This window comes from Ascaphus truei, chromosome 4, assembly GCF_040206685.1.
Source record: "Ascaphus truei isolate aAscTru1 chromosome 4, aAscTru1.hap1, whole genome shotgun sequence".
NCBI lineage: Eukaryota > Metazoa > Chordata > Amphibia > Anura > Ascaphidae > Ascaphus > Ascaphus truei.
In genome coordinates, this window is record NC_134486.1 from 414,920,267 (window position 1) to 414,933,462 (window position 13,196).

General features: G+C 45.9%; 1 protein-coding gene across 5 annotated transcripts in view; it reads left to right on the plus strand.

Moving 5' to 3' along the window:
• Window positions 1–13,196, plus strand: part of MDGA1 (MAM domain containing glycosylphosphatidylinositol anchor 1) — a 544,714-nt gene that overhangs the window by 506,391 nt on the left and 25,127 nt on the right. The window contains exon 16 of one of the 5 annotated variants that reach the window (XR_012801245.1): window positions 8,809–9,061. The exons of the other annotated variants lie outside the window; for them this stretch is intronic. The gene's annotated coding sequence lies outside the window, so the exon portion shown is untranslated. The remainder of the gene's footprint in view (window positions 1–8,808; window positions 9,062–13,196) is intronic. 5 annotated transcript variants of the gene reach the window in all.

Consider the following 13,196-nt stretch of genomic DNA (forward strand, 5'->3'; position numbering starts at 1 on the left):
TTAGATTTTGCAAAGGCTTTTGATACGGTTCCACAAAAGAGGTTAGTGTACAAAATAAAGCACATTGGTCTGGGTAAAAATATTTGCACTTGGATTGAAAACTGGTTGAAGGACAGACAATAGAGAAAGATCAGGAATAGAACAACTTTAGCCCAACCTAAAAAAGTTCAAAGTGGAGTACCTCAAAGTTTGGTACTGGGACCCCTGCTTTTTAACTTGTTTATTAATGACCTTGAGGTTGGCTTAGAGAGCAAAGTCTCCATCTTTGCTGGTGACACTAAATTGTGTAAGGTTGTAGAATCGGAGCAGGATGTAATTTCTCTCCTCGGCAGAACTTGGAGAGACTGGAAACTTGGGCAGGTAAATGGCAGATGAGGTTTAATACAGATAAATGTAAGGTTATGCATTCAGGAAACGAGAATATACAGGCGACTTACAAATTAAATAGAGCTAAATTAGGTAAATCATTGATGGAGAAGGATTTAGGAGTGCTTGTAGACAGCAGGTTTAGCAATAGTGCCCAATGTCAGGTAATAACTGCAAAGGCAAACAAGATCTTATCTTGCATTAAACGGAGGATGGATGGAAGGGAAGCAAGTATAATTATGAAACTGTATAAGTACAATTTTGCTTAGCACTCGATAAGGATTACATTATAGAACTAGAAGAAGTGCAGCGAAGAGCCTCCACCTTAATGAAGGGGATGGATAATCTGACTTGGTAGGAGAGTCTAGTTAAAATAGATTTGGGGTCAGTACAATGAACTTTCAAAAGAACTATTTATCCCCCGGGCAGTACAAAGGACTCGGGGGCATCCCGTACGGTTGGAGGAAAGGAAATTTCACCAGCAACAAAGGAAAGGGTTCTTTACAGTTAGGTGCAGTTAAAATGTGAAATTCATTACCTATTACCCATCTGTGATGGCAGATACAATGGATTTGTTAAAAAAAAAGTTGGACATCTTTTTTTAGAAAGGAAATGCATACAGGGATATACCAAATAAGTGTACATGGGAAACATGGGGAGGATGTTGATCCAGGGAGTAATCTGATTGCCAATTCTTGGAGTCAGGAAGGAATTTATTTTTCCCCTTATGAGATATCATTGGATGATATGTCACTGGGGTTTGTGTTTGCCTTCCTCTGGATCAATATACTGTAAGTACGGATATAGGATAATGTATCTGTTGTCTAAATTTAGCATAGGTTGAACTTGATGGATATGTCTTTTTCAACCTCATCTACTATGTAACTGTGTAACTGTGTAACTGTGTAACTGTGTAACTGTGTAACTGTGTAACTGTGTAGCTGTGTAGCTGTGTAACTGTGTAACTGTGTAACTGTGTAGCTGTGTAACTGTGTAGCTGTGTAACTGTGTAGCTGTGTAACTGTGTAGCTGTGTAACTATAGTATGGAACTATGGAATAGTGGCTGAGGTTTTCCAGCAGGTAGGAGAATGAGCAGACTAGGCGGGCAAGTGGGTATTATCTGCCCTTCATATCTATCTTTCTACGGTATTTGATGCAGTCTCTTCTGCCCCAGAATTGCACCCCTTGTGGTCCATGGACACCATAGAGCATTGTTGGTGGATTTTGACTTGTGTGTGTAATTCCCAGTAATTAATTCCCTCTTTTTATGCTAGTGCACCTGACAAGTATCTGTTCCAGGTATTTTTTAAGAAGTGTCAAAAAAATATATAATCATCCTTTTTTTTCTAGCGATTTAAATACATAAAATATCATTTCTAAGGGGATATAAAAAAAAAAAAACCTTGTTGGTACAATACCCTTTTTTTACTTTTCCATTCATTGTTAACCCTTCTCTGCAGCTAAGGGGTTCCTGGCTTTTCATCCACTCTTTATATGAGCCAGATTAACCCTTTCAAACCTGCTCCGGGTCCCTGCAGCACCTAGGTGTTAGACGTCAGTCTCCCGACATTTTCCGCGTGTTGTTTAACAATTACTTGCCATATAGCGACAGTTCCTTGGGAATAAATTTTCACAACAAACCGCTTTCATGGATGATTACAGGCATTAGCATTTAATCTTGTGGGCAGCTGCTAAGTGTTTGGCATGCTTAGCAGTTATATAACTAATTATGTCACTGTAATGAGAAGCGTGAGTTGTGATATCTGAATTGAATCATAAACTGAGGACGGAGCAATCATTTAACCCTTACACTCCCTCCCGGGCCACTCAACGGGAGGTAGGGTTATTAGCATGTATTAGGAGCTGCAATATCCAACCCCAACCTGTTATCTCTCATTGAGTTTCTGCGCGTGTCGCGGATTGGGGGTTTTGGAGGTTGAGATCTGTGCATGTCCTGTGACAGGATCAGCAATTAGGGCGTCTATATACTGTATCAAGGCCAAACAGTGTTCGGCACCTGCAAATATCTTGGTCCGGCCATGGTAGCGTCACTATGCCCTCCGGATCCCCCGGTACACTGCATCACTGATGTCCCACCACGTGACCGTCAGTGTGGATATCACAGCTACAGATGGGTGGATTAGTCAAAATCGGGCTAAGCCTTGTTGTAATCTTCTAGGAGGTGTGTGGTGGTGTGAGAAACTGAGGCTACTTTGTATATCTCATTAATATACTGTATATTCCAGGTGTGATCCTTCTTGTGCACAGGTCTCTCTCACTCACTCTCACTCACTCTGTCACTCTCACTCTCCGTCACTCACTCTCCGTCACTCTCTCTCTGTCACTCTCTCTCTTTCACCCTCTCTCTCTCTGTCACCCTCTCTCTCTCTGTCACCCTCTCTCTCTGTCACCCTCTCTCTCTCTGTCACCCTCTCTCTCTCTGTCACCCTCTCTCTCTGTCACCCTCTCTCTCTGCCACTCTCACTCTCTGTCACTCTCACTCTCTGTCACTCTCACTCTCTGTCACTCTCTCTCTCTCTCTGTCACTCTCTCTCTCTGTCACTCTCTCTCTCTGTCACTCTCTCTGTCACTCTCTCTCTGTCACTCACTCTCTGTCATTCTCTCTCTTGTCACTCTCTCTCTCTGTCACCCTCTCTCTCTGTCACTCTCTCTCTCTCTCTCTCTGTCACTCTCTCTCTGTCACTCACTCTCTGTCACTCTCTCTCTGTCACTCTCTCTCTCTGTCACCCTCTCTCTCTGTCACTCTCTCTCTCTCTCTGTCACTCTCTCTCTCTCTCTATGTCACTCTCTCTCTCTGTCACTCTCTCTCTCTCTCTCTGTCACTCTCTCTCTCTCTCTCTGTCACTCTCTCTCTCTCTGTCACTCTCTCCCACTCTTTTTTTTTTTAGCTCAGTTAAATTAAAAAAGTTGAGCTTGGGAAGAGATGCCATTTTCACGCCAAAAACATTGTCCATTTCTAATTTGAGGTATCAAAATGAAAAAATATATATCTGATGCCGTCGAACCCCAGGCACTGCAAAGGTTCAATTGTGATAGTTCCGATCAGGCACCTGCAGTAGTGCCACAACCTCAGCTTAAACAATAATGTCAACCGTATGCTTTAAATATATCTAAAACTCCAGGGCGGTGATTTTGTGGCACCCAGGGGGTCAGTGGGATGTTACCAGCGCTTCTCTGAGACCCGCGTTGCTCATGGCTGCCATTTTAATTCTTCAAGACACAATTATTTGATTCTGCAATATTTTTTTGTGACTATATTAACCCCCAAAATATATTAACTGTTTCACTATAACATTGAATGAAATAATAACTGATTAATAAATGATATGGAAAGCTGTTTAGAAAACATAAGCCGCTGGCGCTCTGCAGCTGGACATACCCAATGCACCAGTGGTAGAAGCCGCCATTGTTTTGAATATGGCACGCATGAAAAAGGGGGTGGGTTACAGCGCTACTTCACCTACGGGAACGCGCCGGGTGTACAATAACATTGACGACATCTGTACAAACAATAAGATAAATGAGTTTGGGGTTCCAGAATGACACAAAAAGTGATACTCTAAGTGTGCCTGTTTGCACACCATTACCCAGAATTAGGGATGTAACGGCGTTACTTGGCGGCATTTCAGCTACCCGGAAATTACCCGGACCCGGCAGCTGGAAAGTGGACCCGGCGCCGGGTATCCGGGTAATGTCAGGGTAGATGAAAAGTATCTCTTACTTACCTGCTGGAAGCCCGCGCGGACATCTGAACAGGTAAGCGGTGGGGCGGCGTCAGTGTGGAGCCCGCGCGGGCGCTGCAGGACTCCATACTGCACTGTGAGCTGGGACCATGTGACCGGAGCAGGAGAAGAAGCTTTCCTATTGGACAGACGGCTCTGACGCTGATGCCGCCCCACCGCCCCCGCACCTCTGCTTACCTGTTCAGATGTCGCCGCGGGCTTCCTCCACCCCAGGTAAGTTTCCACCGCCCCCAGGTAAGTGAAAAACCGGGTAGCCGGGTACCCGACCGGGTACAAGGTGCCAAATCCTCCGGGTACCCGTTACCCGGTTTAAAAAAAATGTAGGACCTGGTCCAACACTACCCAGAATCCTTGTGTCAGCTTTAGCTTATGTAACCCATGTCATCGCCCCCCCCCCCCCCCCTCTCTGGGAGAAGGACTGAATTACGCTCTTACTGTGATGCTGAGGCATACCTGCTGGTTCAGCAGAGCTGAGTAGCCATGATGGTAAGGGGCAACAGGACAGGCTTTTGGTGTCTCTGGGTTATTGCTCATGGTTTCAGTGCCTCCAGCTGTGATGGGATCGTTGGTATATGGATGTCAGTCCCCACCACTGCACTCCTTACCCCTCCTGCCCAAGAACTGACACCCAGTTTTGGACATGTTGCAGTAGCTCTTCATACAGCATAGTTCTTGACGTCCAACATCCCAGGACTTCAGGATGGTGCTTGCCCGATAGTATGGGGCTTTGAGTCTTGGTGCTCCTCAGGCACTTAGGCCTGAGGTGGGCCAGCTCATCCATGACATGGGAGAGGCCGACAGCCCATGCTCTCACCTTGGAAGGCAGAGCAAGACGACACTAACTTTGCCTACACCCACTGGTTAGCTTCAGGAAGGGGCGGGCTCATGGACTGTACCTATGTCTGATAGGTTGTTCACAGGCCATGAGTCACCACCACACTTCCATCACTTACAAGTGGCCGGAAAGGGGGGTCACTGGCCCATAGATTAACCCATGAAGGCCCTGAACTTACTAGGGACTTACATCACAGGTACCCTGTGGGGGAAAGAGAGGTACTTACAGTATGGACATACCATGTTACACGTTAGACATGTGAAAAAGGGGTGAAACCTGCAGAAGACTCGCGGATCCTCTCATGGGTTTCATATATTTGTTCCAAGGAAAAAGAGAGATTTCTGTGCTTTACTTTAAAAAAAAATACACAACTTTTTGTTCCATCTAAAGCTAAAGCATCCTTTGTAATAAAGAAAACAACCAGGGAAGCGCTATATTAGTTGGGATCAGGCTCAGCAGCCAATTTTATGTATAAACCACATATAAAACAATAGCATAAAATAGCATGATTGAATACACAAAAATATAATATATAAAATGAGTAACACAAGTCTCTGCCAGTTCGAGATTGTCCAGGTGATGTAAGTGCAAGTTAATGCCCCTGTCTGATGTGACAGACTCGGGCAAGAGTGACCTTTGAGAGGTATAAATCCAGAGTGGTAGCTGGGATGGAAAGCGCTACCAACTGTGCAGGTAATGAAGTGTGTAGAAATGGGAAGGTGCCGTAGGCATCAAATATGGAAAAAGCTCACCCAGACTTCAAACTCTTTGCGCTGGTGGCTCCTTTTGTTTCGTCCTTCACAGCCTCGCTGCAGAAACTCCGCTGTACAGCTCTCCTGGGCTTGCACACCAGGGATGGAACTACTCACAGGGCGCCGGGTTTCCGGGTATGACGTCACGGCCGGACGTGACGCACCAACCCTTCCCGGCTGTGCCTGGAGCTGCCGCAGCACACAGGGGCTGAGAGCCGAATTTCACACACCTCACACAGCTTCAAAGTTCCACAGCCTCCGCAGTACACTCTCCAAGGGACTCCACGTTAGACCACCAGGACTGGGGCAATGAGACAGGGATGCACAAGAGCTGCAACCCCTCTAGACTCCTCCTCCTACGCGTTTCAGCACGTGACGTGCTTTCATCAGGGATACCATGGGGGTGTTTAGAGTGGACTATAAATACCCATCTAGACAGCGGTCATCAATTAGCCTAATTGGCTTCCAATGACAATCTCACACCCTCAGTACAACAGTGCATTTCAGCACAACCCCCATGTAATGGTTCATGTCACAAAAAAACAAGGTGTATAAAGAAAAATTACAATACAACAACATAACATTTGAATGAATTGATACATTATTATTAAACATTACAAAGTCCCACTGTTTATACTACATAACAAATATGCAAACACTAAACAACACATAAAGAGTAAATGTAAATCCTGAATTCATTAACTCAATTTAACATTTCAACATTACATCTTGGGATATTCCTCAAATTTGCCACAAGTATATAAATCAATAAATGGCATATAATAAAAATGTGCTAAAAATACTATACAACACTCCAAGAGTACACTTAAATGATGAACTCCCTTACTTAATTGGATACCCAATCGGTGAGTCCTGTGATGTTCAACAGAATAGCCTTAAATGCATGATTAAATTGCATCCCATACAAGAAGAGTATGGATCACCTGGGTAGAAAAAAAAAAAAAAAAAAAAAAAAACTCACACTTGGATTTATTTAATAATCCATTTTACGGTGAGTGGTTTCAGGAACAGATCACCAGGCGCACTAATTTTTCTTTTGTTTGCTTGTTCAAAGCATCCTTTGTGTTTGGGCAGAGCTGGTACAGTATATATACATACAGTAGATTACAAACTTCACAGATGGCTTGGGAGCTACATGGGAACCAGTCACAGATTACAGCAATGAAACAAACAGCCAAATGAAACACTTAGGTGAGCCGAGATCTACAGGAAAAAGAATCCCTAACTGCTTCCAATTGGTTTTATTACACGTGTTCCTGGGGACGGCCCCGTTACGCGTAATGATAAAGTTAACTACAGCTTATCATAACTCGCTGCAAAATCACAGCCAGATAAATGACTGCTTAACCCCGTCACCGCCGGCAGCGGCATCAGCTTCTCCACATCACGGGCAGCTTGGAAACCCATCCCTACTGGCAAAGCCAGGCAGCAGCGAGAGGGTTAATGAACCCCTTGCCCCTCTGCATATCAGCCCCTGTGCAGTAATTTGCTGCCAGTCTGTGCGCCTGATCGCAGCTCATTAGGAGCCTTTTAAATACGGAGTGGAATGCCCCAGATCCCCCCTTTTACCCCGACCCCGTGGGAAATGTGACTGATTGCTCCCCACCGTGTTTCTTTGCCCCAAGGTGTTGCATCGCTTGGATTATTATTATGACTAGTTGGCTTTCTTGCTGATGACATACAGAACGCTTAGCTCTCAATGCGCAAAGTCTCACCCGCCACTGCGGTCGGCACGTGCTAACTCTTCTGCTTCGGCGTTTGAAGGGGACGGGGAAATAAAGGCGCCACGCTGCGCTCGAATTCTCAAACCGTTGAATATTTGGGTCTCGTATAGATGACAGGGGGTGCCCAATGCTACATCAAATGGACAAAACATATACGGTAATGAGTATAAAGTTTAAATACTTAAATAATAATAGTAATTACTTGGTTATTTAGTTAAACCCTTTGGCCAAAGCATCATAAGCCTGCATACCAAACGTCAAGGTAAACCAAAAATGCAGGTCCTAACACTAGAGCTGTGAACCCTTCCTGTTACCTCTGCATGAGGGGAAGGAACTGCAGTGAGTCCTGTCCATTCAGCAAGTTGCCAAAACCTCCCAAGTTAAAAAGGTGGGGAGGGGCGAGCTCTGGGGGGGGGGGGGGTGCCACCTAACCTCCATAGACTGTTACCAGTCAGAAAGTGACTAACACACACATTCCCAGTTAGCTCAAACTCCTACATCCACCACATCATGAATATATATTTATGCCAAAATGATTGCTACTGAGCGTGGCAAATGTATACGTACAACAGAAGACAGTCTCGTATCGATGGAAGGTTTACGTATTACTGGTGTTCTAAGACCGGAAAGTAAATGGCCTTTTATTAAACCACCTTTAACGAAAAAGAAAGTGGAACTGGTTTGAGCAACTTGGCAGACAGTGGGAGACACAGACTGTAACCAACGTGCCAGCGCCGTGGTGCATTTCCACTGGTATGCGTTTTAATTCATTTTGTGGAGATGTGCAATGCATGCCGTGAGTTATACAATCACGCAATTTCTGCGTCACGGTACTAGAGATGAGTTTGATAAAAGACGTATATGTCCATTTAGTTCGACCTATGTTACATTTGATCCAGAGGAAGTGAAACACAACTTATAACTTCAGTCCAAATAGGGATGCAGAACTAGGAGGGGAGTGTTATCTCCCTGCTGAGCTGGAGGGACGTGGCAGGTCTGCAGAACCATTGCACGGATTGCACAGGGGGGTGTCTCCGATCCCTCTGGTTGTGTACAGAAACACTCTCACAGTCTTCATGCCAAGGATTATTTAGTCATAGATCAACGTTTCGGTCCTAAAATGTGGACCTTTCCCAGAATCCTTTGCATTGAGACTGAGAGTGCTGCATTTATCTTCTCCTCAGCATGCCACCTAGGACCCAGGTCCTGCATCCACCCATGGCAGTACACCAATAATTTCAGCGTGAGCGCTCCTTCCTTCCTTTTCAGGGTACAGAAGTAGCCATCATTATTGCAACCTGCTGGGGTTACATAGTTTGATAGCCTCTCCCTTCCTCTCACACAGCTGATTCAAAACAATGGCGGCTTCTCCTGCTGGTGCAAAGTTCCCGGACATTGAACATGTCAATGGTCAGGCCGGATATCTCTCATTCATGTACGGTTACTAACAGGGAGAGATCGTCCGGCTGTGTAGCGCGCTGTTTGCTGGAAATGTGGCGCATACCCATCCATCTCCCAGTAACTGAAGTTCTTGACCGTGAGCGCAAACACATCGAACTTGTGAAGCAGCTCCGTGCAGATGAAGAAATGGCAGAACGGTATGTGCTGTGTGCAGAATAGAAGTGACCCGGGTGAGAGGCAGCAAGCCAAAGCCTATATAATTCAGTCTGTGCTAATATCGCCACTCTAATGTATGCATTTACTCAGCAGGTACATTACTCTTTGACAGAGGGCAGGGAGCCCGAAACGCGTCAGAGTACCTCTCACAGCACCATGTGAGCTCTGTGAAGATCTTGAATAAAGAAGTTATTTTTTTATCACATCTGATCCAGCTACCGTCGCGTCTTTTTGCACTGCCTGCACGTTCCCTTTGTGGATACAGCTAACAGCGGGTGCACAGAAGAGACGTGCAATCTCCTGCAGATCGGTCCGTCACTGCCCTTTTTCTTTAATGTTCACGTTTTACGAAACATTTCGCAGATTATTTCTGCGATTTCTGCGCCTTTCGCAGTGGATTAAAGATGGCAGCAGTTTTGCCGGTTGGTTTCTTATGAACAATGAGCTGCCAATGCTTGGGGCGCAAACATGGGCGTGTGGACGACGCGGCAAGTCTTTGGCGAGCAGCGAATTTGTTAGATTCGCTCCTTTTTAGACTTGTGCGAAAGTTTTGCAAACAAGTCGGCTGGAGAACAGTACAGTGCAGGTTACCGTCAGGATGGGAAAGAGAACATGAAAGCAATGGGTAAAGCAAAACTATAGTGGATGGAGCCTGCATGCAAACCGCTGCCTAGCTTGTCTTGTCTCCTTAGGGGTTAAAAATGATATGGACTCATATCTATTTATGCAATGGAGCCCCGGCTGCGCTGAGGGAGCTGGGAACCCCAGAGACTACTTAAAAATGTAACTTCTCTTCCGAGATGACAAGGTTGCTTTCGGCTCTGCAGAATAGACTCGTCGTTCTCCGTAGGTTAGGAGCAGTGAGTGCAATAATACAGCAAATCCCAGGAGCAGTCGCTGAGGATCCAGCTCCGAGGAACTCGCCGGAAACCTGCCCCTTCAATAGCCTTTCACCACAATAGATGTGTCGGCAAGGAGCAGGGTTACTGCGCCCATCTTAGCGCTTTGCATCGGGGAGAACTCCTCATTCCTGCATTGGGCAGAACAATCTGGATTTGGCACACAAGTGTCTGGTATTGTGTTGTTTCTGTTGCCTTAAAGATGTAGCCTTATTAATCTTCAGAAAACCATGCCAAATTTGAACCAAAAGGCTTTCTGTACCGTTGTCTCGGTCTCGATGAGCGGTAGTTGGACTGTGTATATTTATGAGGTAACACATTAGCATTGATGTGAAACTCCTACACTAACACACTCGATTTGTCACACAGCATCGTTGTGTTGATGTACCGGATTCATCTCGGAAAAGTTGGCATGATCTGAATATTGCATTGCAGTCTGACTAGCAGAAAGGGGTTAATGAAAGGGATACCCAACAAACCTAATTTCCCTATATTAAAAAACAAAAACAAATGCTGAACACTTTCTCAGATCTGTAAGACATAAATGCACTGCAGGAGTTGCGACCTCACTGCAGTGTAATCCAGATCGGCCCATTCATTACCCCATGCAGTTCTCTCCTTCTGTGCACAGGAAAGGGAAATGGCCCCCCGAGGTGATTCACTGTTTGGCCTCTGAGTTTGGAGTTGAACATCCATCTCAGCCACTAAATAATGCAGAACAGACAGAACAACACAGAGCTTTGGGATGTCACAGTGCAAATGGGGTGCACAGCAAAGGAAGTACCAGCAGATACAAGTGCAATGCAAACCCACACATGTTTAAGCCCGCTGCTTCTGAAAAGAGCAGAATTGCACATTAGATGCACTAGAAGCGCTATATACTGTAGGAAAACAATGTTATTATTATTGTCCCAGAGTGAATGTCCCTCTTGGCCTATCTTTATTGGGCCTTTTTTTACCCATTGTTTGGAATTGATCTCTACCAATATATTCACCTATACAGGAACTTCTATATGGGATGTGTACTATTGATGCAGCCACGAGAATCCAAACACTTGCCTGGGAAAATCTGCGACATTTCTGTGACATTTCTGCAGACAGACTAATGGCCCATCGGATTAACAGAGCGGGGGGGTCCCGGCAGTCCCATTCAAACTGACCCGCCGCTGTGTTAATCCGATGGGCCATTAGTCTGTCTGCAGAAATGTCACAGAAATGTTGCAGTGTTCGGATACTCGTGGCTGCATCAGTATGTTATCTATGTTTGATCTCTTTTATAACCTTAATGTTTTCTTCTTCTTTTCCTGTTTTGGAACTTGCGAAGCGCGTTGAGTCCCACTGGGAGAATAGCGCTATATAAATACAGTTATTACTATTAGCTGTGTGCAGGCCGTTTCCATACAGTGCAATACCATAAAACGCCTTTCACTGAGTATGTTTGTATATTTTTTTATTTACTTTATACAGTATATTTCCGCCACTTATCCCGCACACAGCGGCACAGAATAAGTGTGAGTGAGTCAGTGTGCGTGCAGGGCCGCCAACAGAAATCATGGGGCCCAGGACAAATGAAAGGAGCAGCCCCCCCCCCCACAGCCAACACCCCCTCCCCCCACCCATAGCGCACCTACCACAGAAATATATTTTTTTAGCACAACTTTTACTCTTTTACTTAACTGTTTTCTTGTTATTGTTAATACGGAAAAAAACTTTACAATGCATTCTGTTTATTTTATTTTCTGTTTAATTTGACTGACGGGTGGGTGGGTGACACTTGGATGATTGACGGGTGGGTGACTTACCCTTGGGTGGGTGAGTGGGTGACTATGACTGACTGTGGGTTGGTGTCTGTATTCATTCACAGACTCACACACTCTCACACACACTCTCACTCACTCTCACACTCTCACACACTCTCACACACAAACACTCACTCTCTCTCTCACACTCTCACACACACTCTCAGACACTCTCACACTCAGACACACACTCAGACACACATACACTCTCACATACACACACGGGGGAAATCGCAGCAAGGGGGGAATCGCAGCAAAGGAGGAATCGGAACAGGGGTGGGGAAATCGGAACGGGTGGGGAAATCGGAACAGGGGTGGGGAAATCGGAGCAGGGGGGGCAAATCGGAGCAGGGGGGGGAATTGGAGCAGGGGGGGAAATCGGAGCTGGGGGGGGAAATTGGAGCAGGGGGGGGAAATTGGAGCAGGGGGGGGAAATTGGAGCAGGGGGGGGAAATTGGAGCAGAGGTAGGGAAATTGAAGCAGGGGGGGAAATTGGGGCAGGGGGGGGAAATTGGAGCAGGGGGGGGAAATTGGAGCGGGGGGGAATTGGAGCAGGGGGGGGGGAAATCAAGCAGGGGGCATGGAGGCAATGGGGAAGCTTTGCCAGCTCGTATAGAGCTTGGTGCGGGCCAAAAAAAATAAATTCTGGCAGCGTGCCAGCATGGGCCAGCCAATCAGGAGAGGGGAGTGCCAGCACGGGCAGCCAATCAGGAGGGGGGAGGGTTTTTTTTCCTTTGCAGAGAAGCACGCGCTGCCTGGCGGATCGCGAGCGCGCTAAATCCTGTCACCCCATGGTGACCGGGCGACGGGATTTATCGAGGGTCACGGCCACGCAGGGTGCCTGGGTGGCCGGGCCCCCTGACTCACGGGGCCCGGGACGCCAGTACCTGCTGTCACCCCCTGTTGGCAGCCCCGTGTGTGTGTGATTAAGACGTGTTGGATATCTGTGTGCCAGCTGCCCCAGGTGAAGCTAACATTTTGTAAACTCAGTTCCATGGACGAACCAAATGAAAAGTTATAGTCAGATTGAATAGGTTAAAACGACAGCTCTAGTGGCATCAATATTACAAAAATGACCCTCAAAGGTATGTAGGTTCCCATGAATGCTTGCAGGGGTGTAACACCCCTCTAAGCAAAAAAACACAGGCTTAACATTTCAGCAGTATAGTATATGCAGTTATACAGGGTGTAGGTTTGTCTATATCATTGTATTTATCAGTGTGTCTGTGTATAGACTTCGTATATCAGTGATAATTGAGCATCAGTGGGGCTGTATGTGTATCAGTGTGTGTGTATGTTATTTATAAAATATTTTACCAGGAAGTAATACATTGAGAGTTACCTCTCGTTTTCAAGTATGTCCTGGGCACAGAGTTAGGACAAATAATACATGGTTACAAATACAGTTACATAAATGA